We start from the raw sequence: 26214 nt of genomic DNA on the forward strand, positions 1-26214 counted from the left end.
TCAGTGTAGTTACATAAGATACAATGATTTTTCACATCATGTCATGTACACAAAAAACATCTAGGCAACAGTTACTAACTTATTTAGTGTTGGATTTCCATATTTATTTTACATTCCGTATCTATTTTGTTTGGAAAAAGTTGTTACTCATGGCAACATACGTTTGGGTCAAATAATATTCCAGAGTGGCCCTTAGGAACTCAAGCCATGATAACACCGTCATATTTTCAGTTTTGTAAATGGCCTCTTTTAAAACGGAAATCCAATTTGGCTCTAGGGAGCACATGCTCCTGCCCCCTAATTTTTTTGTTGCAAAAGTCAATAAAATGAAAAAAAACATGTGTTCATTGTCACAACCAAATGCTACCTACAAATATTTAGTGGGAAAGATTAAGCATTTTCATCTGTGCAAGAAGACAAATCGAACGTCAAATGTTACACTTAATTTTGGTTTTTTCATGAACGAAGCACTACTATCCCATTGCGCATGAAAATTGTCAATCACTCTTGTAGTGTAATAGTGTTGCACTATCATGAACATATAAAAATTCAGATTTTTTAAATTTTATTTACTATTTATTTTAAATTTACTGTTTATTCGGTAGGATATGCTCCTCGGAGCCAAAACAACTCCCTTTCAAAGTACTTATCTCATGCTATCATATGTTCCCGCAATAGATCCCAGACATAGACCTCGTCAGTAATTTCCACATAGGTTTGGAAGTTGAAACCAATCAAGAATTGTATCGCATGGATGCACAAGGCAATCATCACGCTAGAGATCATGGCCACATCTGTATAACCAAATTCCCGCACATTGTGTGTTGTGTTCTCCCGTTGCAACGCACGGGCTCTTTTGCTAGTCTCTTCCTAATAATAAAGCACAGATTGGGTCTCCGGGTTCATCGTCGCGGTGTTTTTTAGAAAAGTCGCTCTCATTTTAGGTAATTGAACCCGCAATCCTCGTGATAAACACCCCGAACCGGTACGGGGGGAGTCACACCTGCACGACCCTTCCTGCATCCTGCGGTCCTGCCACGCCCCACCTCACCGAGCGTCTCCGGCCACCCCCTGCCGCCGAGCGTCGCCCCCGCGCCTCTGCCTCACCTAGCGCCCGATCCAGCCGTCGTTCATCGCCAGCACACGTGGATCCGGCCGCCCCTCGCCTTCCCCATCGGCTGCACCTCCTAGCGCCACCGCCCCTGCCATACTCCGCCGCTGGAGGATCTCCGCCCTGCCTGGATCCACATCCCCGCGGCGACACCGGCAGTCGGCGACGATGGACGACCACGGTGTAGTGCCCTTGGTCCTCGTCGTCCCCTTGCCTGTATGTATATCTCTGTCAGATCGATCACTATTTTGATAGGAATCCACTTCCCGGTGATAGTTCGTTCCTTCCTGTACCTCATTCATGTGTGCAGATATGCAAGTAAAAGCGACCATGGTTCAGGCATCTGTTGGTTATTGAAAAATCTGACAACCGCAAGAGAATAAGAGCTGCAGACTCAGAGTGTATGTGATATCCCTGCCAGATTGCTACAACATATTCATGCAGGTACCCTTCTTGCTGCCTTTTGCACAGTAGCAGGCAATGCAATCACAGGCTTGTAATGCTCTGTTTCTACCGTGTCTTCACTTTCATCTCAGTGGAGATTGAAAATCGAAACCATGTTATTCATGTAGTTACTGAAGTTTCAAATCCCTCCCTTAGTCATTCATGTCTGTTTGTATCCACAAGGGAGCATGCTCCCGCCAGATGGTCTCCATGGCACTGCATAAATTTTATATTGGAATGATGTGTTGGTCAATTCATAGATGGTTTGTGATATAATCATATAAAGATTCTCGCGTTACTTTTCTAGCTCTATGCTCTCTTATGTACAGGGGGTCAATGTTTCTCAGCCTAATGTTATTCTTATCATTATGTATGCTCTATGATACAGGTGTTGAGGCAGGGAAAAGGCAGCAGTAGAGGCATGGGCACTTCAGAAAAGGGTGTTGACTGTTCTGATTGAGGCCAGGCATGAAATCTCTTATTTCATTGTTTGTTCTTTGTTGAAGTTGTACTTATTTTGCATAGTATTTCAGGCAATGTTTAGACTTTAGATAACACATGTCCCTAGATTACATAGTATGCATGCCCTCTGTTACCTGCTGAATGTCTCTGGGGTAACTAAAAATGTTCAGAATAATCTAAATTTCAGAAATTCTTCGTGGATTATGATTGGCAGTTATATGCCACCAAATAGCAAGACTGCTACTTGAACAGTTTGTTATCCATGAAGCTTAGGCGTGTACACGGACTAAATTTGCTATCATTTTTCACCATTTTTTCCTAAGGCCATCAGAGCCATTGGCACAGTTTGGCTGCCCTAAGGGAGTACTTTTACCCTTTTTTAGTCAATCATACACCAGTCACCACAAGTGCAAATAATAATAAAGCACGGATTGACTCCGTGGGTTCACCGTCACAATACGCTTCTTCTCATGAATTTACGCTTTTAGTTTTTTTATAAGATAATAAAAAGGTTCTCACTTCTAACTAAACATTTTGTTAATTTCCAGTTGAAGGCTTCCACGTGCCACCTCCTTCGCCTCCTACGCCGCGTCGAGAAAGGCGGACACGTGCGGTAGGAGCCAAGGGGGAACAGGGAAAGGCGGACACGAGATTCGTGAACCCAGAGAAGAGAATGTATGCGAGCTTGTCCACCTCGGCGGTGTCAGCCGCCAGTGCCACCGTGTCCCGCCTCCGCCTGGCCTGGTCGCAACAAAAGTATGACTGCAGGTGTGGTTCATTCAGTTTTGAAGTTTGATTTACTTGTGCATGTGTGTGTGTATTCTAAGAGAGAGGGAGAGATTATTCTGTTCTAGCCAGTCGTATTTCTGGACAAATCTGCTCCCCTCCACTCCTTTTTTATTTGCCTTAAATCTGAACATGAAAAGCAGTTACAAATTGAGAGCAACAGAGTAAACGTTCAAAAGTTCAGAGCGGGTGCATGCTTTTGAGATTCAAAGGATGTGTAAGCTGGAAGATGGGTTGCCATGCTTTGTAAGTACGATTAGTTGGAGTACTATTCCATCCAATGGCAGTGCAAAGTCGAAGTAGGCGCTGACGAAGGACGTTAGGGTCTGTTCTTCACATCAACACTTCATTGTCCAAACAACGGCAATTGCTTTCCTGTACGGGAAAAGAAAGTTACATTCAAATCTCTGGGGGAGCCAAGCTCTTGTTCCTCCTGCATCCCTCTGAGCCTCTGCCTTGACGGATCGAACTTTTTTTCAACCCAGGGACTTGTGGAAGCAGCGGCCGAGAAGATGTTGTTGTAGACCAGGAGTGTGGTCGGTTGCAATTTATGAAGCAAATCGCTTGCTCGGAGAAGAAAATGTGAGAAGGGCATGTAGAAACTGAAAGACCACGAAAATCGATCGAATCCGAACAGATGTAGCCCCCTTCTCCAATGACCAGGCTAGGTTGGGCCGCCACTGAAGGTAGCCACATGCTGAGGCTAAGACGCCAGCCCAGACCACCCACGACCCACCAACGCACGCGCAGCAGCCGGCCCTCCTACCAGGGCACAACATCTCCGAAGGACCTCCTCGTCACCTTCACCAGGGCACAACATCTCCGAAGGACCTCCTCGTCGCCAACGGCACTGTGCAGGCTTTGCCCGGCAGTGTACCATGGCGGCGCGGAGAGGAGAAGAGGTGATCTAGGTTTTCTTATGGAGGCGGGTGAAGAGCAGAATCATACCTCAACCTAAAGCATAGCTTAGCGACAATTCAACCGCGGCAACACAAAGGCATATTCACCTTATAGCGAATGAAGGTAACCTTATTTTTGACATTTGTTTGTGATATAAGAAGTGGAGTGTAGTGGAACTTGGAGCAGGAGCAGGGTTTACAAAAAAGATCTCCCGGTGCAACGCACAGGCATTTGTACTATCTCTCCCTAATAATAAAGCATGGATTGGGTCTCCGGATTCACCGTCACTTGTTCACCGTATAATGTATAGTATTATTTCGTTATCCAAGGTGGTACTAAAACTATACATGAAACGTTCGGCTCAAAAAACGCTTCTAAACTCCCGCTTGGGCCACGTTCGTAGCGCCCTTCCTCCCCGGTGCGCCCACAACTGGCTGGGCCTCGGCCTCTCAAAAAGGACTCGAACCTAGGAACTACAGGCTTATTGCTCAAAAAAAAGGAACTACAGGCTTGGATCTAGCCTTGGTACGATTGAAAGACGAAGCAAGTTATCAATCCGAGATAGTTCCCTTATTCCTCTTCCCATTGATCCCCGTACGCACGTCTTCCCTCAAGACGCGGACTCTATGTCCAACTCTGCATCGCTGCCTCCTCTAATTCCTCCCATAAATATGGATTGATTCCCGTGGAGGTAGAAGAGCTGCGCTAGGGTTTCAGGGATCGGAAGTGATTTTGATGGCAGGCCCATGGCATCGAGCGCGACGGCGAGGGGATGTGGAGGCTGTGGCCCTCTGACAGAGGAGGCAACGAAAGCCGGCTTGGCTGAGTTAGAGTGCGGCCTCGCGTCCCGCTCCGAACACATCAACGCAAGCGCCGTGCTCCGCCGCCGCGATCTCTGTGTATCGCGATCACGAGCAGTCTGACTCCCTTGCTGCTGCAGGCTCTAGGAAGGGTCTAGGACGCCGTGGGCATCAATGAGAGCCTGAGGGCACTCTGTGCCAGGATGGACTCCACGGCGTTCTTCTGGTTCGTTGCAGCGCGACACAAGAGATCGACGCAGCCTGCGCTCAGGTGTTGCTTGGATCCGGGCAAGTCCGTCATGAACATGATCGCCGACGTGTTCCCGATGGACCGACTGGAGTTGAAAAACCTGCAACCCTTGCCTGGGGCCTGGGCATGCATGCTCATCCAGGAGGAAACCGTGCAAACGCTGCCCAGCCCGCCCAGACCCGGAGATCATGCTGGCACGACCCTTGCGGCGGGCTACGCTAACCATGCGCAAGGACCTAGGCCGTCTCCCTCGCGTGACCCACTCGCCAAACTCGACGGCTCCCGCTCCGGCTCGCAAAGGTCGCTGCTCCTGCTGGCCGGCAACTGTCCGCTCGCCAACCTCGCAATCAAGGCCGCAACTTCCCGAAACAAAGGTCCCCACTCACGTCTCCTTTGTGCTGCAGACAGGACTGGATAACCCTGCTGCCATAGATGTGATCTATATTCCGAATGTGGCAGTGGCACAAGTAATGCAAAGCAACGTCCAATCTCTGTAGTTTTTCATCCAGTGACCAGTAAGTTAGCACGGCAACAGGTAATGACGGATGTCAGTTGAGCTTCCAAATTCTCCGGCTTCTAATCCTACGTGAATGATTATGCTGAAATAACAACACAAAGCATTGTTGAATTTTAAGAGAATTCATATATAGTAAAAACCAAAAATCCCACAGATATGAGAAGTTGTCTATAGAATTTTATGCTGAACATGTTAGTTTGATCTCCTCCGACTATCAGTTATATGAATGTTCCATGATTTAATCATCGACGGACAATATTGAGCATTTAACATTTTAATTATCATTTATACACCTCCGGAAGTGCATTCAAGCAAAGAAGAAACTTAATTATGCTAATAGTTTTTGTAAATTAATTACATTGTGTCAGAACTTTTTATTAAATGTTTTTCCCAGGCGTAACACCAAAATATGGAGTCACAATAAGCCCTTATTTTAGTTTTGAAGATACACTAAGTGACACAAAAGAAATACGAACATATAACATGTCTGCATGTATTTCTGGCTTTTCATTGCCACGGTTAGATTACCTGAAACTGTTGAATGAGAGGTTTTTAATTTTCAGTTATCAAATTCTAAAGCTGGATCCCTTCATCAGTTGGTGATTTTGTATATGTTGTGCCACATATCTCATTCACGATTTAGTGTCTTCGGTTCAGTAAATCAGTTTTTCTTCTCTCACACAGATGCTCCATGTCATAAATAGTTTACGGATCATTTTGGTATTCCTACATATTTATGTAATAGTGTTGCTGCGAACATATACTAATCTGGAGCTCTCAAGTTATAAACTTGAGTTAATCATCGATGGACAATATTGAGCATTTAACATTTTAATTATCATTTCTTTACCTAATAATGAAATAAATTGGATTTCTTTCGTCCGTCATGACATTTTTCAGAAAAGTCCCTCTATTTCAAAAAATTCAACCCACAGTCCTGTTTTAAGTTAAAACGAATCTTTTTTTCACATTTTACACAAAAGTCTCTGTGTTTTGTTGGAATCAACCCGTAGTCCGGATTTAAGTCACACCCGAACTGTTATTTTACATTTTTTGAAACCCCCCCTGCTGTTTTAGGTAATTTATCCGCGGATCATATTTATGTCAAACAATGTTTTTTTAAATCATCCATATCTTTTAGACCATAACTCCGATTTGAACATGTTATATATGAAATTTGATTAGAAAAATATATAGAATATGAATATGAGATCATTTTCACCTGTTAAGTATTTTCAAATATTATTTTTGAATATATTTAAGTCAAACCAATGATTTTCTAAATTATCCGTATCTTTTAAACTGTAACTTCGATTTTAACATATTATATATGAATTTTATTCGAAAAATATGTGGAATCTAAATATGATGTTAATTTTACCTGTTAAATATTTTTAAAATATCATTTTGGGAGCAAACTTATAATTTATAGCGTAATATATGTTTTCCTTTCGTACCGGCGGTGACCCGGATTGCAAATAAACACCCCACTATAACAATATAAGGAAGAGAAAACATCGATAACTACACATGCATACCTCTAAAAAATCTCGCAGGGGAAAACAACAAATTTCTCATTGAGAGAGAGAGAGAGAGAGAGAGAGAGAGAGAGAGAGAGAGAGAGGATAAGCGGCAACACAAATACACGTTTTTGTTTTGTTTTCTGTGAACACCGAGGCCATCGCCGGCCGGCGAGGGTGAGAAGGAGGATAAGCGGCAACACAAATATGATGCCTCGCAAAAATAAAGGAGATGGACCTATTATGGTCTTGAGTGATGGTTGTTGGGTTAAGAATGTATGGTATGTTTTCTCTCCCGTTGCAACGCACGGGTCTTTTTGCTAGTCTCTCCCTAATAATAATAAAGCACGGATTGGGTCTCCGAGTTCACCGTCACAATACGCTTTCTTCTCATGTCGTAATACGCTTTTACAATTCGTGTAGACAAAATCAAAATCCCAGGTGGTACTATTCCGAGAGGTCTAACAGTCGAGCTTTGGCTGAAACCTCGCGTACGTAATCGGGCCGGCCCATAACCAGGAAACGAGAACATGAAAATAGCACGAAAAACAAAACCACACTTGATGGGTTCGAGCTCGCGACCTCACGCTAGGTAGCAGGGACGCCAACCACATGAGCTAGCTGTTGATAATGCTCAAATTGCAGCGCCCGAGTTAAAGTAGTTTAGCGACAGGTCTATTTTTTTTAAAATACTTTCAACAATTCTTGGAAATAAGTGTGGACGATTTTCCTTAAAATATTTGAATATGAATAGATTTTTAAAATCATGGATAAATATCGAAAATTCAAACAAAATTTTGAAACTTGAACAAATTTTGCAATTCCAAACGTTTATTTATTTTTGATATACGTTGTATTTTTAGAAGAATATACATTGAACATTTTTACATAAATTTTACAATTTTACATACAAATTGAACATTTTTCTCTCGTTGCAACGCACGGGTCTTTTTGCTAGTTAATAATAAATCACGGATTGAGTCTCCGGATTCGCCGTCACGGCAAATTTTCAAAACTGTCCCTGTTATTTTTGACATTTAACCCGCAGTCCTCGCAATAAGTCAGCCTAACCGGTACGGTTGAGAGAAAAAAAACACCCGCGCCGCCCTGCCTCCAAATCCTATCTCCACCTCCAGCGCGCCGCCGCCTCCTACCACGGCACGCCTCGCCTCCCTCCTCTCGCTCGCTCCCTCATCCCGCACCTCCACCTCCTCGTCCTCGTTGACCCGCGCCACCAGAGCCCAGCAGGTCGACGACCGCTCCTTCCTCGCCTCCGCGTCCGCCCCCGCTCAAGCATCTCCACCGGAGCGCGCCCGTCCTGGAGCTCGTCCGCCTCCCTAAGTTGCCGCCCTAGCCTCGGTTCTGGCGGGTTCCGTGCGCCCTCGCCCGGCCAAGTCCCCGCCGCCAAGATCCTGCTTTCACCGCGTCGCTCCGCCTGCATCGACTCGCTGCCGCCTCGTCTCCCCGTCATCATGGCCCGACGCCCACGCCTCTGCTGCTTCGTCGCCAGCCTCCAGCGCCTCCGCCGGCCTGGTTCGCCTCGCCGCTGCTGCTCTGCAAGCCCGCCGCACTTCTGCTCCGCCCTGCGCCCCGACGCCCGAGTTGTTGCTCCCTTCGGCTGCCTCCCATGGCGCTGCTGCCATCCACGGCTGCTCTGTTGCCGTCGCCTTGCTGCCCGTGCCCCTCCTCTCGTGCTGGCCTCCTTAAGGCTCCGACCGGCTACGTCCATTGCACCACCTTGGCCATGGTTTGCCGCTGCCTAGACCACCTTCAGCCGGGTGCCCCGCCTCGCGACTCACCGGCGACGGCACGCAGGCTCTCCCGCCAATCATCACTGGCGGCGACGGTCGACACGGAGGGAGGACGACGGCATGCAAAGACGCCTCGGGGGAGAGAAGGCAGGTTGCCGGAGCACCAAAACAACGTGGCCGTGGTTGTCTGTTTGTTCACTTGCAATTCAGTAATGTTCTTTTTCGTTCAAAGAATTATTATTCTGTTGCAATGAAGTTCTGGTTTATATCTTGCGTGCAGTTCAGCTGGGTGATTCTGTGCACTGAATTTTCCAGTTAGTACATCGGATGTAATGTACTCCTAGAGATAGGAATTAGTTTCAAGCACTATGATTTTACATCGAGATGATGTTTCTTTGTAACAGAGACGATGAACAACATGGGAATGATGGGGATGCGGCCTATAGATGGTTGCTATGGATCTGGAGGTTGATACTGAACATGAGTTTACTACAGATCTGGAGTAGTAATATTGGATTACAGGTCACATGTTAGAAGTTAACTGCAGAATATTGAGCACGGGTTAGTAGTTCATTACTGAATAGACATTCAGTAATTAACTGCAGAGCATTTGGTCTTTGGGGTACATGTGAAACAGAACATCAGATTTTAATCCACATGCTCTGTTTTTTCCTTCATAAGTACATACTCTGTACATCATATAGTTCTGTGTTGTCTTGAAGTTCTCTCCTGCAAATTTAATAATGTGCCCAAGAAATTCGTGCTTAGTAACCAGGATTGCAAAAAACTTTCAAAACTGTAATCGTATGGTTCCCTTCCATTGACATTGTAATTGGTATGTGCCAGTCTGTATGGTGTATAGATTGGAGTGGAGTTAGGGGGAACCAGTGCATAATTTTAAGTTGCAGCTTGCTAATTGTACTAATTTGTCGGTGTGTGTGCCACGTTTTCCTGAAACATGCAAAAAAATGGACAACTTTTCCAGAGTATGAAGGTGGTTAGCTAGCACCATTTGGAACAAGTACATCAAATCTTGGATCTGAAGTGTCCAATTTGCAACTTTAAAAATTGTTTCAGAAAATACGCAAGGTTTGGCAATAATTTAGTAAGCAATTTTCATGACTGATGGGCTGGCACTGGAATTGTCTGATTGCCGAGTGTGACCCCTGTCATGAAGGCCTCTACACTAAACTTAATAAAAATATATTTATCTTGTATTGAAAAATATAAGAAAAGGGCACACTGAGAGTTGTCTCAAGGTGTACATTAGTGGTTGGATGTACTTAATTTTTATCAAGGAAGAATAGCTACTATACAACAGAAAAAATATAAGAAAAGGTAAACTAATATCATGGTGAAGGCAGAGAGGTAATGCATTGTTCATGGTATTGTATGCACGAGCATTGGTTAAATAATTTTTGGTGTTCTAACTCTCTGAGATAATTTACATCTCTATTTGTGCTAATTGGCAAGATGCATGAACAATTATTTACCTATGGTTTTTGCTTAATGGAAAAGCCTTTTTTAGTTTTAAAAACCTATTAAATTTGATCAACAGAATAAGACTCTTTTTTGTTAATCTTGGTAAGAACAGTGCCATATGGTTCCACTCTACATCTTTGTACTTAATTAGCCGAAGGTGCGCATTAGTGCTTGAGACCAGTGCTATATAGTTCCACTCTATATTTCTGTACTTAATTGGCTGAAGGTGTGCATTAGTGCTTGAGATCAGTGCTATATAGTTCCACTCTACGTCTCCTTAATTGGCTGAAGATGTGCATTAGTGCTTGAGACCAATGCTATATGGTTCCACTCTACATGTCTGAATGTGTACATTAGTTGTTGGCTGTGTTAATATAAATAGTAAGTTTTCATATTATATCAGCTAGAAGAGCTTCACAGAAATTTGGTACAGGAGTTGCAACTGTCTTGATCAAGTGCTTTTATTATATTATTCTTTCTTGGTTAAACTTTGTAAGAATCTTGCTCATGTTCAGTGGTATCACGTACTAAAGATCTTACTATTTTTTTAATTAACTAAGATCTTGACTATTTTGGTGTCAAGATCCAATAGCCTTGCTGTTAGTTAATGCTCTATTTATATTTTCTTCTAACAAAACAAATGTATGTTTCCAGCAATAAAACTCGTAGGTTCCAGCAAAAATAATGACTCGCCGTAGCTGGGTCGCAGCAAAAAGTTTGGCCGGTCCCAGCAAAAAAATCGCTGTCGCGGTCACAGGTACTATATGGTTCCACTCTACATCTCTGTAGTTATTTGGTTGAAGGTGTGGATTAGTGGTTGGCTGTGATAATACATATAGTAAGATTGCATGTTATACCAGCTTGAAGAAATTTGCTATCCATATGTGACTGAAAGCCTGCAATATGTGATTATGCCACAAGGAGCAGTTTTGGAGGTTTGATGGTGTGCTTGAGCGAGGATACCACACTACTTGTCTTGGATGGCCGGAACATATTGCTGGCCATCTCACACTCAGGTTGCAGCAATTGGATGTGCCCTGTGAAACCTGCAGCATACGGGCATTGGAAGCGGCGGTATGGCAGTCTGAATCCTGACGTTCTTGGGAGTGCAGGTGTGGACAATCCTAATTTGTTAGCTTCAGACAACCGACAAAAGAATATTGGTTTCCATTCCTGTGTTGCCAGTTTTCTACCCTGTGACTCTTGCAACCTTCGAATAACCTTGTCAGTTCTAATAGGTTGGGCGTTTGTCGGAAATAGGGGAGACCCATAGCTCCTTAAAAAAAGGTGTATTTCCTCTCAGTCACTTGCACAAGCAAACAAGTACTTCCTAGTTAGTTGTATTCGTTTTGTTATATTTATGAGAGTTGCCTTTTCAAACAGGAGAAGAAGGGCTATCTCGCTTGTCTGAAATCAACAGGAGCTCAGTCTGGAAAATGCTGGATATTCTAGAAGAAATACTTGCGATGTAGGATAGCCATTGTTTGCATGCTTCCTCCATGTGTAAGAATTTCATAACTATTGTATTGTAAGTATTGTAGTTAGCTTAACCTATTTTTTGGCACATCCATATATTAATGCATAATGATTTAGGGTGCATTTGGTTCCTAAGCCATCCTCTCAAGCTCCCACTTGCACAGTTGTGATCCCTGGGTTTGGGAAGCCAGGTTTGCAGAAGAAATCGAGGGGCTCAGGTCTGCAATCAAGGGAGTCTGCATGGTGGTCTCTGTTATTTGAAGGAAATGTGCTCGGGAATGAGCCATTGGCTAAATTGCTTGGTGATCTCAAGGATGTGCTCTATGATGTGGGCGTCGTGGTAGATGACAAGCTCTGGCCACTACAGGCTCCAACAAGGTAGAATTAATTTAGTTGTCGTTTTATATTGCAAAACACGGTGAAATTATAATTTATCCGAGTTTCTTTGTTTAGGTGGTGCTGTAGAAATAGCCAATGCCAATGTTACTGTGAAATTTTTTGTTCAGTTCGTACGAGTCCTGATTTGCTTCCCATGCAAAAAAAAAAAAAAAGAAGAAACTGTTTGGCTTGTCGGGTCTGTGAGTTGTACTGCACCGAACATGCAACTTTTGGCATGGTTTGGTTTCAAAACTTAAAGAAGCTAGGGAGTTTCACTATCCCATTATTTTGTGCAACTATTTGGCATTGATTTGATGTTGATATACCGCCAACAAGTAGCGGTCGTGGCAAGAGGCAACACTCTTAAGACATGTGACCATTTTTGTAATCATAAGAGATGGTAATGGAAACCTTGTGGAGGTAGAATGCAAATACTGTCATAGGATAGTTCTGTGTAAGACGGCGGACAGTAGGAATTTTGAGCAGGCATATCAAGAGTGCTGGTTGTGACCATTTTTATATTACAAACTATAGCAATTCATGCATTTTACATCTTTGCACCAGTGCACTTTTGTGGCTGTAATTTTATTAAGTGTGAACCAAAATTGCTGCAATTGATAATCAAATGTCATCATAGTCCCCATTTTGTACTTCTCTATGACTCGACAAATCATCTAAATATCCTTTTTTTTTGACAAACCGTCCTCCTTTTGCGTCCAACCTACACACTTCGTGTATGCTTGTAATAAAGGTGTTGACAAGGTAATGAATTGCTTCCTTAGATACCTAGTTTTGTTCATACAAATTTTGGTCGTTTGATAAATGTTGTAAAAAACTTATTTCTCATTCTTCGCAAAAAAGAAATCACATATTTTATTGATTAGCACCAAACAATCATAAAATGGAGTAATAGCCATTGTAATATGTTTATGAATATTGTAGGACATCTATAATTGACTTGCACATAAGCTCAATAAATGTTGCTATGTTTTTTTTTTACTTTGGTGTTGGGAGCTTTGTCGTGGATTTGTCCTGGCAATATTGTTGCAAGTATTGATCTAGAGCTTGGACATTGAGCCACTAAACTTAATTATAAAACTGGGATATTTCTCCCGATTAACGCACATGCACATTTACTAGTTAAACTGAATTAAACAATCTGTTAACACATGTGATAATGACAGCTGCGTTGACTTTGACCTAGACCCACATGTCAATCTCTATGGCTGAGCTGCCATTGGGTACACATAGCATTTAATTATTTTAATTTGAATTTAAAATAATCCAACAATTCACTAAAACTTTGAAAAATAATATAAAATAGACCGTAACACAGATGAAAATACTTTGTACATGAAAGTTGCTCAGAACGACAGAACGACGAGACGAATCCGAATACGTGGTCCGTTTGTCAGCCGCACGTTCCTAGCATAGCGAACCTGCAACAATCCACCTCCGGTTCATCTGTCTGAAAACGCAGAACACCGGGAATACTTTCCCGGATGTTTTCCCCCTTCGCCGGTATCACCTATCCCTGCGTTAGATCAACCATGGCACCGCGTATTGCCTTGTTATATTTTGTGATGCTTTGTTTGCTTCGTATTTACTGTTTCTTCCCCCTCTTCTTCTCCGTAGACCCCAAGACCGGGGTTGATGCGATTGAGTACGACTACGTCACCGACGACCCTCCTTCTTGCCAGAGCAACCAGGCAAGCCCCACCCTTGATCACCCGATATCGCCTATTCCTTCTCTCTACTGCTTGCATTAGAGTAGTGTAACATGTTACTGCTTTTGGTTAATCCTATTCTGCTGCATAGCCTATCATTGTTGCTCCAACTATTGATACCTTACCTGCAATCTTAAATGCTTAGTATAGGATGATAGTTTATCATCAGTGGTCCTACATTCTTGTCCGTCTGCCATGCTATACTATCGGGGCATGATCACTCGGGAGGTGATCACGGGTTTATATTATACATACTTACATACTATACAGATGGTGACTAAAGTCGGTCGGCTCGTAGAGTACCCGCAAGTGATTTAGATTTGGGGGCTGAAAGGGCAGGAGGTTCCATCCAGGTAGTGGTGGACCTGGGTTCCCGACGACCCCCGAGTGCTACTTTGTGCGAAGCGACAGGGTAGGTTGTGACCACCTAGGAGACAGATGGGCCTGGCCTGGTCGGTGTCCGCGGTTATTTCAAAATAACACGCTTAACGAGATCTTGGTATTTGATCTGAGTCTGGCCACTGGCATATACACACTAACCAACTACGCGGGAACAATTATGGGCACTCGACGTCGTGGTATTAGCCGAAGCCTTCTTGACATCAGCGACTGGGCGGCGCGCGCCAGGTTGGACTGGAACACCTGCTCTTGTATAAGAGAGGCTAGGTCTGCTCACCGGCCACGTTCGCAACTTGCAGGTGTGCAATGGGCGACGGGCCTAGACCCCTACGCGCTTAGGACTTAGAACGGCATGCTGTCCTCTCTGTTGTTCCTAGGTAGGGCTGCGACGTGTTGATCTTTCGAGGTCGGACACGACCCAGGAAAGTGTGTCCAGCCAGAGGGATCGAGCGTGTTGGGTTATGTGGTGCACCCCTGCAGAGAAGTTTATCTATTCGAATAGCCGTGTCCCTCGGTAAAAGGACAACCCGGAGTTGTACCTTGACCTTATGACAGCTAGAATCGGATACTTAATAAAACACACTCAGACAAGTTCCACAAACAACCCGGTGATCGCTTTCCCACAGGGCGACGAGGGGAGGATCACCGGGTAGGATTATGCTATACGATGATACTTGGTTAACTTACCATCTACTCTCTTCTACATGCTGCAAGATGGAGGCTGCCAGAAGCGTAGTCTTCGATATGACTAGCTATCCCCCTCTTATTTTGGCATTCTACAGCTCAGTCCACTGATATTGCCCCTTTACACAAATACCCATGCATATGTAGTATAGATCCTTGCTTGCGAGTACTTTGGATGAGTACTCACGGTTGCTTTGCTCCCTCTTTCCCCCCTTTCCTCTTCTCCGTGGACGTCGCAACCAGATGTTGGAGCAAAGGAGCCAGATGCCACCGTCGACGACGAACCCTACTACACCGAGGGTGCCTACTACTACGTTCAGGTCGCCGATGACCAGGATTAGTTTAGGAGGATCCCAGGCAGGAGGCATGCATCTCTTTCGATCTATATCCCAGTTTGTTCTAGCCATCTTATGGCAAGTTGTTTAACTTATGTCTGTACTCAGATATTGTTGCTTCTGCTGACTCGTTTATGTTCGAGCACTTGTATTCGAGCCCTTGAGGCCGCGGCTTGTAATATGATGCTTCTATGACTTATTTTATTTTTAGAGTTGTGTTGTGATATTTTCCCGTGAGTCCCTGATCTTGATCGTACACATTTGCGTGCATGATTAGTGTACAATTGAATCGGGAGCGTCACAAGTGGGTATCAGAGCCGACTACCTGTAGGAATCCCCCTTCCACACTCCTTGGCCGAAGTCGAGTCTAGTCATTGCAAAACTTTTACTAACATGGTTGTGTGGCTTATGGGCCCATGTCGCCATTTGGGTGGTATTAGGATCTTTTACTCCTCGACCTTTACTCTGGGACTCTGATCTCTCCTCTATTCGGCTTAAATAATTTTACTAACACCGACTCTAGGTTCTCATAACTACTTCCTCCTGGAGAGGTCTCGCTCCAGATGATTGCTTAGTGCACCAGATGATTTTGAAGTTACTCTACGATGTTCTCCCGAGACACTTGTGCCCACCACCCTTACAAACTCCCTACCACTGTTATATCCTTATGGATAACTGTATACACCTGCCATTCTTACATTCAATCACATTGATCTTGTTATTACAAGATGCCCCGAACTGCTCTCCGTTGCTCCGAGAATCCTTTGAACTTACTGGCTTGCAGTTCTTACCACATGAATACACCCTACGGATAATTTCTCGCACTTACCGAGTATCCGATCATCCTTAGTTGATCCATGTAATTCACAAAAATTCTTCGAAATGCTATTCGACCTTCTAAAATCCTGATCAGCCTATTGCTCTAGAAATTCTTGCTTGCTTGCTTGCATTATGGTTAATCCCATAAGTCTCGTAATCGTATTGGCATCCCTTGACATTATCATTTTGAGTCCGTTGATTCAATATGTTGCGAATGCTCGCAATCCTCGGTCAGACCCTAGAATTCATCCTTCCGGCTCAGTCGTCATTTTTAACTCGAGCTGGTTCTCGACCAATCAAATTATCGTCGATTGTACCCCTAAGACTATTCAACTTATCCATCCCTAATCAGAGTGTTGCTTCTGATCCCTTAACTGGGAATTCTTAATTCTTGTGCAATTGAGCTTTGAGTTAGTCAGTTGTTTCTATAATCTGACCTCTTTGCATTCTTTCTTCTTCTGGTTGAGTACCGATGCTCGCAACAGATCCCTTGTGGACCACCAGATCCTTTATTGGATTTTATCCGACAACGTCCTTCATATTCAATAACTTTGTGAGTCCTTCCCCTGATACATAATGCCTTTGGTAGATTGTATCCTCTGCTTTGTCAACCATACTCTACTTTCGATCTTGGGTTATTATCCCTGAAGTTGATGGTATACGTTCCAAAGAGGCCCCGATGGGTTGAACCTATGCCTTTTCTAATCTGTGTGAACCCGGAAACTACTATGGGTCATACTCTACTGTTGTTATGTCAGATAAAATTTCAACACTACAACTTCGTCGAAGGCGAGAAGTGAATGAAAGGTTATGCATTAGAGAAGTGGGAGTCGATCTTGAACTTTGTGTTCATGCCCATGTACACGATGTAGATCTTATCATGGAAGCTTCTATTAAGTTAACTCTGCTCTTGGTATAAGATCATCTTATATTTGGGAATGGACTTTTGCAATTATGGTTCCGACCATATTGTTCTTCTTTGATCCCATTTTTCACACAAGTTAAACCACTTGTCTTCTGCAGATCAATGCATCATTGCAACCTCTATTATGATCTACCTTCGAGTATTACCCTGTGGTATCTCGATAATATCATGGAACTGCATCACTTCTTATGGGTTCTTCATCAACTATTATTTGTCATTGATTCCAATTTTCCTGGGTTCTGGGTTGTCATCAAACGAGAACACTGAATAGTGAATCGAGTACACACTCCGATTCAATAACTCTAAGTAATTTTCGTTGCTTATGAGTTTAATAATCCTTCAAGTCATTCCTAGCCTGATTGGCTATATCATTATTGTGCTAAATTTTAACTGTGCTACCTGGTCCTTATTCCCGGAGCACAAATTTCGACGATGAGCTAACCTTAAGTCGAACCTCCTCATCATATCATTTCGCCCTGAACAGTAAGCTTGATTTCGAGTTTGTGTCATACCCTTGGTTCCAATAACCTTTCGCTTCATCATTCCTTTAACTTGACGTCATCGCCGATCGATATTACATCTTCACAAAATCTTTCGACAAAATTGTCGTCATCATCATCAACATTTTGAGCTCTTCCAAGATATCTATCGAATTCTTGATGGGAAACCATCCTTGCCCCTCGATGGTTTGTGATATCATCGGCACTATTATTGCCCTCCCTCCAACACAAACTTGTTCGTGTTTTGTGTAATACCTTGAGTTCCTTTTTATCTAGCTTGTATTATGTTCTACCTTGAAGTATTACTGTCTTTATGTCAAAGATGTTGTGAGGATTGCTCCACCTCTTAAGAATTCTTGGTATAGTGATACTTATCACCATCACCATTCTTTCTTGGTCCCCGTGTTGATTCTAACCAGGATACCAACAAGTGAACGGTGATGTTTGGATTCTATACTTCTAGCAACCCTATTTCCTTGAAGTTAACGGTCGACAGTTCATTCTTAGACTATTAGTTAATGAATTACCATCCTAACATTGATCATGCTACTTAAGCCCATATTTCGGGTGCACCTTTCAACCAATGTTTAATTGTGTATGTTTTCCTCAAGCATACATCATTATATCATTTGATCTGTCAAATGTTATCTCCTTGTTCATTTAATTGTGAAAATCCATGTTTATGGAAATCATGATGAATTGTCGCTGAGTTCATCAGCCACCCCCTCATCCCCTCCTTGGATTAATGATGAACTCTTGTTTCGGAACTCGCTTCCATAGTTCATTTCCTGAGAATCTTACAATGTCATCTCATCAATTGTATTGCACCTTTTCTTCTTAGGCATCCCGAGTCCGAGGTATCTTGACACCAATCAGATCTGAATCTCGGTCATATATGATGGTTGGAACATATTTCCAAGAGTTATAACATTGGTCTTTATAAGACCCGGTAAGGTGATGTCATGCCTAGCACACCTGGGCATATGACCTATTGTTATAGTATCCTTTTTAGGAAGTTTAGCCATTCTTCCATGAGGAAATTGTAAGACTTATTCTATAAGTTGTTTCTGGTGGATCCTTTGTGAATCCAAAGTCCGATCTTTATCCAATGACCATGTCAATGCTATCTCGAAGCATGTCTATGGTACTCCGATTATGAATAAGAACATTTGAAACCCAATGCTAAATTTTCTTTATCATTTACCCTAACACCATTGTATGTGTAATATCATGAAGTTCCTCCCCCCTTACCTAAATGGTTTACTACTTTCTATCCTGTCATGGATATCATGCTCCGCTTGTCCTTGGGAAGGATATACCTGATACGTCTCCAACATATCTATAATTTTTGATTGTTCCATGCTATTATATTATCTATTTTGGATGTTTAATGGGCTTTATTATACACTTCTATACTATTTTTGGGATTAACCTATTAACCGGAGGCCCAGTCCAAATTGCTGTTTTTTTTGCCAATTTCAGTGTTTCGCAGAAAAAGAATATCAAACAGAGTCCAAACGGAATGAAACCTTCGGGAGAGTCGTTTTTGGAACAAACGCAATTCAGGAGACTTGGAGTGGACATCAAGGAAGAAACGAGGCGGCCACGAGGCAGGGAGGCGCGCCCAGGGGGTAGGCGCGCCCCCACCCTCGTGGGCCCCTCGTGGCTCCCCTGACCGACTTCTTTCGCCTATATATACTCATATACCCTGAAAACGTCCGAGAGCATCACGAAACCCTATTTCCACCGCCGCAACCTTTTGTACCCGTGAGATCCCATCTTGGGGCCTTTTCCGGCGCTCTGCCGGAGGGGAAATCGATCACGGAGGGCTTCTACATCAACACCATAGCCTTTTCGATGAAGTGTGAGTAGTTTACCACAGACCTTCAGCTCCATAGTTATTAGCTAGATGCCTTTTTCTCTCTCTTTGGATCTCAATACAAAGTTCTCCTCGATTTTCTTGGAGATCTAGTCGATGTAATTCTTTTTGCGGTGTGTTTGTCGAGATCCGATGAATTGTGGGTTTATAATTAAGATTATCTATGAACAATATCTGAATCTCCTCTGAATTCTTTTATGTATGATTTGTTATCTTTGCAAGTCTCTTCGAATTATCAGTTTGGTTTGGCTACTAGATTGATCTTTCTTGCAATAGGAGAAGTGCTTAGCTTTGGGTTCAATCTTGCGGTGTCCTTTCCCAGTGACAGCAGGGGCAACAATGCATGTATTGTATTGTTGCCATCGAGGATAAAAAGACGGGGTTTATATCAAATTGCTTGAGTTTACCCCTCTACATCATGTCATCTTGCCTAACGCATTACTCTGTTCTTATGAACTTAATACTCTAGATGCATGCTGGATAGCGGTCGATGTGTGGAGTAATAGTAGTAGATGCAGAATCGTTTCGATCTACTTGTCGCGGACGTGATGCATATATACATGATCATGCCTAGATATTCTCATAACTATGCACTTTTCTATCAATTGCTCGACAGTAATTTGTTCACCCACCGTAATACTTATGCTATCTTGAGAGAAGCCACTAGTGAAACCTGTGACCCCCGGGTCTATTTTCCATCATATAAGTTTTTGGTCTATTTTATTTTGCAATCTTTATTTTCCAATCTATATCATAAAAATACCAAAAATATTTATCTTATTATCTCTATTGGATCTCACTTTTGCAAGTGGCCGTGAAGGAATTGACAACCCCTTTATCGCGTTGGTTGCAAGGTTCTTATTTGTTTGTGCAGGTACGAGGGATTTGAGTGTAGCCTCCTACTAGATTGATACCTTGGTTCTCAAAAACTGAGGGAAATACTTACGCTACTTTGCTGCATCACCCTTTCCTCTTCAAAGGAAAACCAACGCATGCTCAAGAGGTAGCAATACCCCTAAAATATGTGTGTATACACATTTCCCTTTCCATTGTTCTGTTTAAACCTGATAATCACTTTTACTTTCGATTGTTTTGTTTAACCTTTCTTGTGATCTATATGATCTAAGCAGTAATATTCTCCTGCTTATGTCAACACCTCAGTTGTACAAACCTGTCGAGTATAACCCTGTTACTACTATTGATGACATTTCGGTAACCACGGATGGAAGAGAACTTTGCCTATTGGTCCGCCTCGTTCCTACGAGCAGGAAAATGGTTCTCTTCGTCCCTCGCCCTTGGTACCAACCTTGTTGCCAACATGACTGGCAGGCTATCCTCTGACCTGCCTTGCTATCATGAGCGTGCAAGATGTCACCGTCCTTCCTACTTTTTGATCCATGTGGTGGGCCCATAACCCATAGTTCCACATGATCGAAACCCGACTCTCCTGTACATCCCTGTTGCCAAAGCGATACCTCACGCTTGGCTTCGTATATAGTTCAGGAGCCACCTTCCTAGAGATGATCCACTCTAGTATCAAACACAATATTTGTATCGTTGCTCTGAGACCCCTTTCACCTTCCGATTAGGCATCGAATGATTGCCTGCCCGATCAAAACTTCTCATCGTACCTTCTAAATTTTCTCTCGAAATTTTCTTCAGTTTCAATTCGAGAGTTACTTGTTGCCACCTTCCCTGGTGTTATCTACCAGATAAGCGACCTGTAGAGGTCAGTTCCCGAAGATACCCCTTATTCTTTTTCATAAGTACGATGGAACCCCTGAAGAAAGGATGACGACTTCATCATGATGCCCTGAAACTAAGAAATGAAGACATCAACATAATGGATCGACCTCTTCGAGAAGAGCAACCAAGACCGAGAAGATTCGTCAGAATTTCGTAACCAGGCCTTTCCCCCTTTGCTCCACCTCTTAAATCTCGGGACGAGATTTCTTGTAGTGGAGGAGATTTGTAACACCCCAATAATTAAGCTACAGTAAACCCTGACAAATGATGCCAGGTCTCCTTTTTTTAGCTAAATCGACTCTTATTGAAAACCCGTTCAAATTCAAATTCGAATGCAACTTGAAAATTTAAATAAGTTTCAAAAGGTAAAATAAAAATGTAGGCTGGGTTGCAAATAATTACTAGCTAATTTTCATGTAAGAATTAGCATTTTTAAAATTATACAAGTGCTCCTAAACATTTTAAAATTGACTCATAAGCTTTTTATTGAAACAATCTAATTTAAATAAATATGTAACTATCCAAAAATATTTGAAACTTGTTGGAATAGCCCAAAATATTACCTAGAATTTATGTGATAGTTTGCACAATGAACTAAAATCATTTAGTACCTAAACTAAATACAAACAGAAAAGAAAAAGGGAAACCTACTAATAAAAAGAAAAGAAACCTAATCTACTGGCCCCTTGGCCCTTTTAGCAAAACAGCCCCAGCCCACCCGCAGCTCCTTCAACCTATCGAGGCAGGGGGAGGCGTGGCGCCATCCACGGCGCCATGGCCGCGGTGGCAGCCATCCCGCGGCTCCACCGGTGGTTAAGGCCTCGCCCTACAAGACCCTCGCACCCCATCGTCAACCCTAGCCCCCGCACATTTTCCCCCTTGCCTCGCTCTCCTCAATTTCTTCGACGCCCGAGCGTAGCCGTCGCCGCGCCGTTGCCGTACACGTGGCCATCGGCCACTGTTCGTCATCCGTTGGCGTCCGGCAGGTTCGTCGTCGTCCCCTACATCGTCTACGCACCACCGTTAGAGCCCGAGGCCACTACATCGAGCGGATCAAACTCTTCTTCAACCTTTGGCCACCGGCGCACCTCCATCGACTCCGTCGTCGTCCTGCGCTCCCGGCCCTCACCGAGCCTTTCGTGCGCTCCCCGATGAGCTCCCGCTCGAAAGCCCTCTCCCTAGTTCTCGAATCCGTGTCCGTAGCCACAGTTCCCGTCGCGGCCGAAGCTCGTCGCCGCCGGCCATGTCGTCGCAAAGCTCACAACTGCTGTGGCTCGCACCCGTGCTTGGTCTCGAGCTCCTGGAGCTCCCACGAGGATAACGCGCCCACTTGCAGCTCCTGCGGTGCTCCACGCCGTTTAAACCAAGCTCGCCCAAAACCGCCGCCCCTTGCCGTCGTCGGAGTGCTCAACTCCGGCCACTCCAGCTGTTGTAACCGCCACCGTTAGACGCGGCTCCCCGCGTAAATTCGAACGCGACCAGACGCGCGTCAAATGGGCGCCTGTGGCGCAGCCCCGACGATCCCCGTACACGGGCGCCCTGACCGGAGCTCCGCTCCCGCCGCACGCGCTCGCCCGCGAGCCCTTGTTGTGCCTGGACCACGCCCTGACATCCCCGGCCGCGCTCCCCGCGAGCGCCCACGCGCCCGCCTCGTCCGCTCGTACGCTGCCGCTGCTCTCTGCTCCCATTGCCGCCTGAAGCTGCTGCCTTGCTGCTGCTGTTGCCCTGTTGTTGCTGCTGTTCGGCTGCGTCGCTGCTGCCGCTACTCGCTGCTGATGCCGTGCAGCTCTTTGCTAATGCCGCTGCTTGCTACTGCACTGATGCTGCTACCCGCTGCTGCTTTTTGCTAGCCGCCGCCGCTGCATGCTAGTTGTTGCTGCCGCTGTAGGCCATGGCCGCTTGATCCCCGTGCGTGCCCAGCCATGGGGCATGTTTTTGCCTATGGCCATCCCTGGTTAGCATCAGACTAGGTAGGTTAGATTAATTACTAAGTAGTCTAATGTGCAAATGGCATGTGGGGCTTCCTCTGTTAAATAATCTTTATTATGACAAATGCCTATTACATGCGGGTCCTACTGCTAACTCAATTAATTTAATTAATGTCTGATTAACTAGAATCTCTAACAGTAAGGTCCTACCGCTAACTAAACTGAATTAAACAATCTGTTAACACATGTGACAATGACAGCTGGGTCCCACGGACCCTGTTGACTAGTCAATTTTGATTGTGTTGCCTTTGACCTAGACCCACATGTCAATCTCTATGGCTGTCACTGGGTACACATAGCATTTAACTATTTTAATTTGAATTTTAAATAATTCAACAATTCATTAAAACTTTGAAAAATAATATAAAATAAACCGTAACACGGATGAAAAAATTTTGTTCATGAAAGTTGCTCAGAAGGACGAGACGAATCCGAATACGCAGTCCGTTTGTCAGCCACACGGTCCTAGCATAGCGAACCTGCAACAATCCACCTCCGGTTCATCTGTCCTAAAACGCGGAACACCGGGAATACTTTCTCGGATGTTTCCCCCTTCGCCGGTATCACCTATCCCTGCGTTAGATCACCCTGGCACCACATATTGCCTTGTTATATTTTGTGATGCTTTGTTTGCTCCGTATTTACTGTTTCTTCCCCCTCTTCTTCTCAAGTAGACCCCGAGACCGGCGCTGATGCAATTGAGTACGACTACGTCACCGACGACCCTCCTTCTTGCCAGAGCAACCAGGCAAGCCCCCCCCCCCTTGATCACCCAATATCGCCTATTCCTTCTCTCTACTGCTTGCATTAGAGTAGTGTAGCATGTTACTGCTTTCGGTTAATCCTATTCTGCTGCATAGCCTGTCACTGTTGCTACAACTGTTGATACCTTACCTGCAATCCTAAATGCTTAGTATAGGATGCTAGTTTATCATCAGTGGCCCTACATTCTTGTCCGCCTGCCATGCTGGCCGTGATCACTCGGGAGGTGATCACGGGTTTATATTATACATACTTACATACTGTACAGATGGTGACTAAAGTCGGGTCGGCTTGTAGAGTACCCGCAAGTGATTCAGATTTGGGGGCTGAAACGATAGGTGGTTCCATCCAGGTAGTGGTGTACCTGGGTTCCCGACGGCCCCCGAGTGCTACTTTGTGGCGGAGCGACATGGCAGGTTGTGACCACCTAGGAGACAGGTGGGCTTGGCCTGGTCGGCGTCCACGGTTACTTCAAAATAACACGCTTAACGAGATCTTGGTATTTGATCTGAGTCTGGCCACTGGCCTATACGCACTAACCAACTACACAGGAACAATTATGGGCACTCGACGTCATGGTATCAGCCGAAGTCTTCTTGACATCAGCGACTGAGCGGCGAGCGCCGGGTTGGACTGGAACACCTGCTCTTGTATAAGGGAGGCTAGATCTGCTCACCGGTCGCGTTTGCAACGTGCAGGTGTGCAATGGGCATGGGTCCAGACCCCTGCACGCTTAGGATTTAGACCGGCGTGCTGGCCTGTCTGTTGTGCCTAGGTAGGGTTGCGACGTGTTGATCTTCCGAGGCCGGGCATGACCTAGGAAAGTGTGTCCGGCCAGAGGGATCGAGCGTGTTGGGTTATGTGGTGCACTCCTGCAGGGAAGTTTATCCATTCGAATAGCCGTGTCCCTCGGTAAAAGGACGACCCGGAGTTGTACCTTGACCTTACGAGAACTAGTCCCGGATACTTAATAAAACACACCCAGACAAGTTCCAGCGACAACCCGGTGATCACTTTCCCACAGGGCGACGAGGGGAGGATCGCCAGGTAGGATTATGCTATGCGATGATACTTGGTTAACTTACCATCTACTCTCTTCTACATGTTGCAAGATGGAGGCTGCCAGAAGCATAGTCTTTGATAGGACTACCTATCCCCCTCTTATTTTGGCATTCTGCAGTTCAGTCCAACGATATTGCCCCTTTACACAGATACCCATGCATATGTAGTGTAGATCCTTGCTTGCGAGTACTTTGGATGAGTACTCACAGTTGCTTTGCTCCCTCTTTCCCCCCTTTCCTCTTCTCCTCGGACGTCGCAACCAGATGTTGGAGCAAAGGAGCCAGATGACACCGTCGACGACGACCCCTACTACACCGCGGGTGCCTACTACTACGTTCAGGACGCCGGCGACCAGGAGTAGTTTAGGAGGATCCCGGGCAGGAGGCCTGCGCCTCTTTCGATCTGTATCCCAGTTTGTTCTAGAAATCTTATGGAAAGTTGCTTAACTTATGTCAGTACTCAGATATTGTTGCTTCTGCTGACTCATTTATGTTCGAGCACTTGTATTCGAGCCCTTGAGCACCTGGCTTGTAACATGATGCTTGTATGACTTATTTTACTTTTAGAGTTGTGTTATGATATCTTTCCGTGAGTCCCTGATCTTGATCATACACATTTGTGTGCATGATTAGTGTACGATTGAATCGGGGGCGTCACAACAAAATATATGGTCCACAACTCATGGTCTCTGCACCGATTGAGTTCTTAATTCAATTTTCCTTTATCTACATAGCAGATATCAATGTCCAAAGGAACGACTTCACCTGAGTGAAGCTTCAATTCTGAAAACCGAAGTTAACTCACCAGTATTCTGTTCCTAGTACTCCTGCTTTCCATGGTCTTCGTCTACTCCTTCCGTGATCGATCCATGTCTTCTGAGTATATTGACACTAAAATAATCAAGTACATGCCCTCTATTTTATACCTTCAGTTCAAAAATTGATAAGAAGAACCACGTAAGGTTGATGTTACAATGAAAATAGAAAACAAAATACAGTTCATTGATCAAAATTTGTTAAACTATGCAAAATGCACATCATCAAACACATTAACCTATGCATACGCTCGCTCACGTTATCCACCTGTACTTTTACTGTGCTGGCTGTGCAACGCTGGGATAAATCGCTGGTAGGTCATCTTGTCACACACATTGTTCTTTTTCTCTCCCTCTCTCATTTTTCCTCCCCAACCTAGGGTTGCCGCCACAGCCGCCCCTGGGTTGCCCCATCACTCCGCTAGCACTGCCAGTGGAAGATGGCCTCGCTTCTCCCGTGACTCTTCTCTTGCCCTGCTCCATACCGATCAGCGCCGCCGCCACCCCTTTTCTCTCGTCTACGGGCGACCATCACCGCTGAGGTCAGACGTCATCCTCCCGCTAGGATGATAGTGGCAGATGAGGAGGAAGGAAGCGGCGGCCGCCGACCCCAACCCGCTCCGCATCTACGGGTCTTGGGCAAGCCACCCCATGATATTCTCTCTGTCTTGCGCCGCTCAACCATTGTCGGGGCGGG

The 26214-nt window shown here is 44.6% G+C and overlaps 2 long non-coding RNA genes across 9 annotated transcripts; both read left to right on the forward strand.

Annotated features, from left to right (window-relative positions):
• The first annotated feature begins 1014 nt into the window (after window positions 1-1014).
• On the forward strand, window positions 1015-2021 carry LOC119276106. Its single transcript, XR_005136335.1, has 3 exons — window positions 1015-1327; window positions 1422-1555; window positions 1944-2021. It is a non-coding gene; the product is annotated as an uncharacterized LOC119276106 (long non-coding RNA).
• Window positions 2022-7903: 5882 nt separating this feature from the next.
• On the forward strand, window positions 7904-13614 carry LOC119276107. Of its 8 annotated transcripts, XR_005136341.1 has the most exons (7): window positions 7904-10780; window positions 10951-11135; window positions 11262-11310; window positions 11407-11526; window positions 11617-11877; window positions 12629-12639; window positions 13513-13575. It is a non-coding gene; the product is annotated as an uncharacterized LOC119276107 (long non-coding RNA). The 8 variants fall into 8 exon arrangements; XR_005136340.1 differs by lacking the exon at window positions 12629-12639 and having other exon boundaries at window positions 13513-13614; XR_005136339.1 differs by lacking the exons at window positions 12629-12639; window positions 13513-13575 and adding an exon at window positions 11953-12065.
• Window positions 13615-26214: the final 12600 nt, after the last annotated feature.

The sequence above is a fragment of the Triticum dicoccoides genome, chromosome 3B (genome assembly GCF_002162155.2).
Source record: "Triticum dicoccoides isolate Atlit2015 ecotype Zavitan chromosome 3B, WEW_v2.0, whole genome shotgun sequence".
NCBI classification, from domain to species: domain Eukaryota; kingdom Viridiplantae; phylum Streptophyta; class Magnoliopsida; order Poales; family Poaceae; genus Triticum; species Triticum dicoccoides.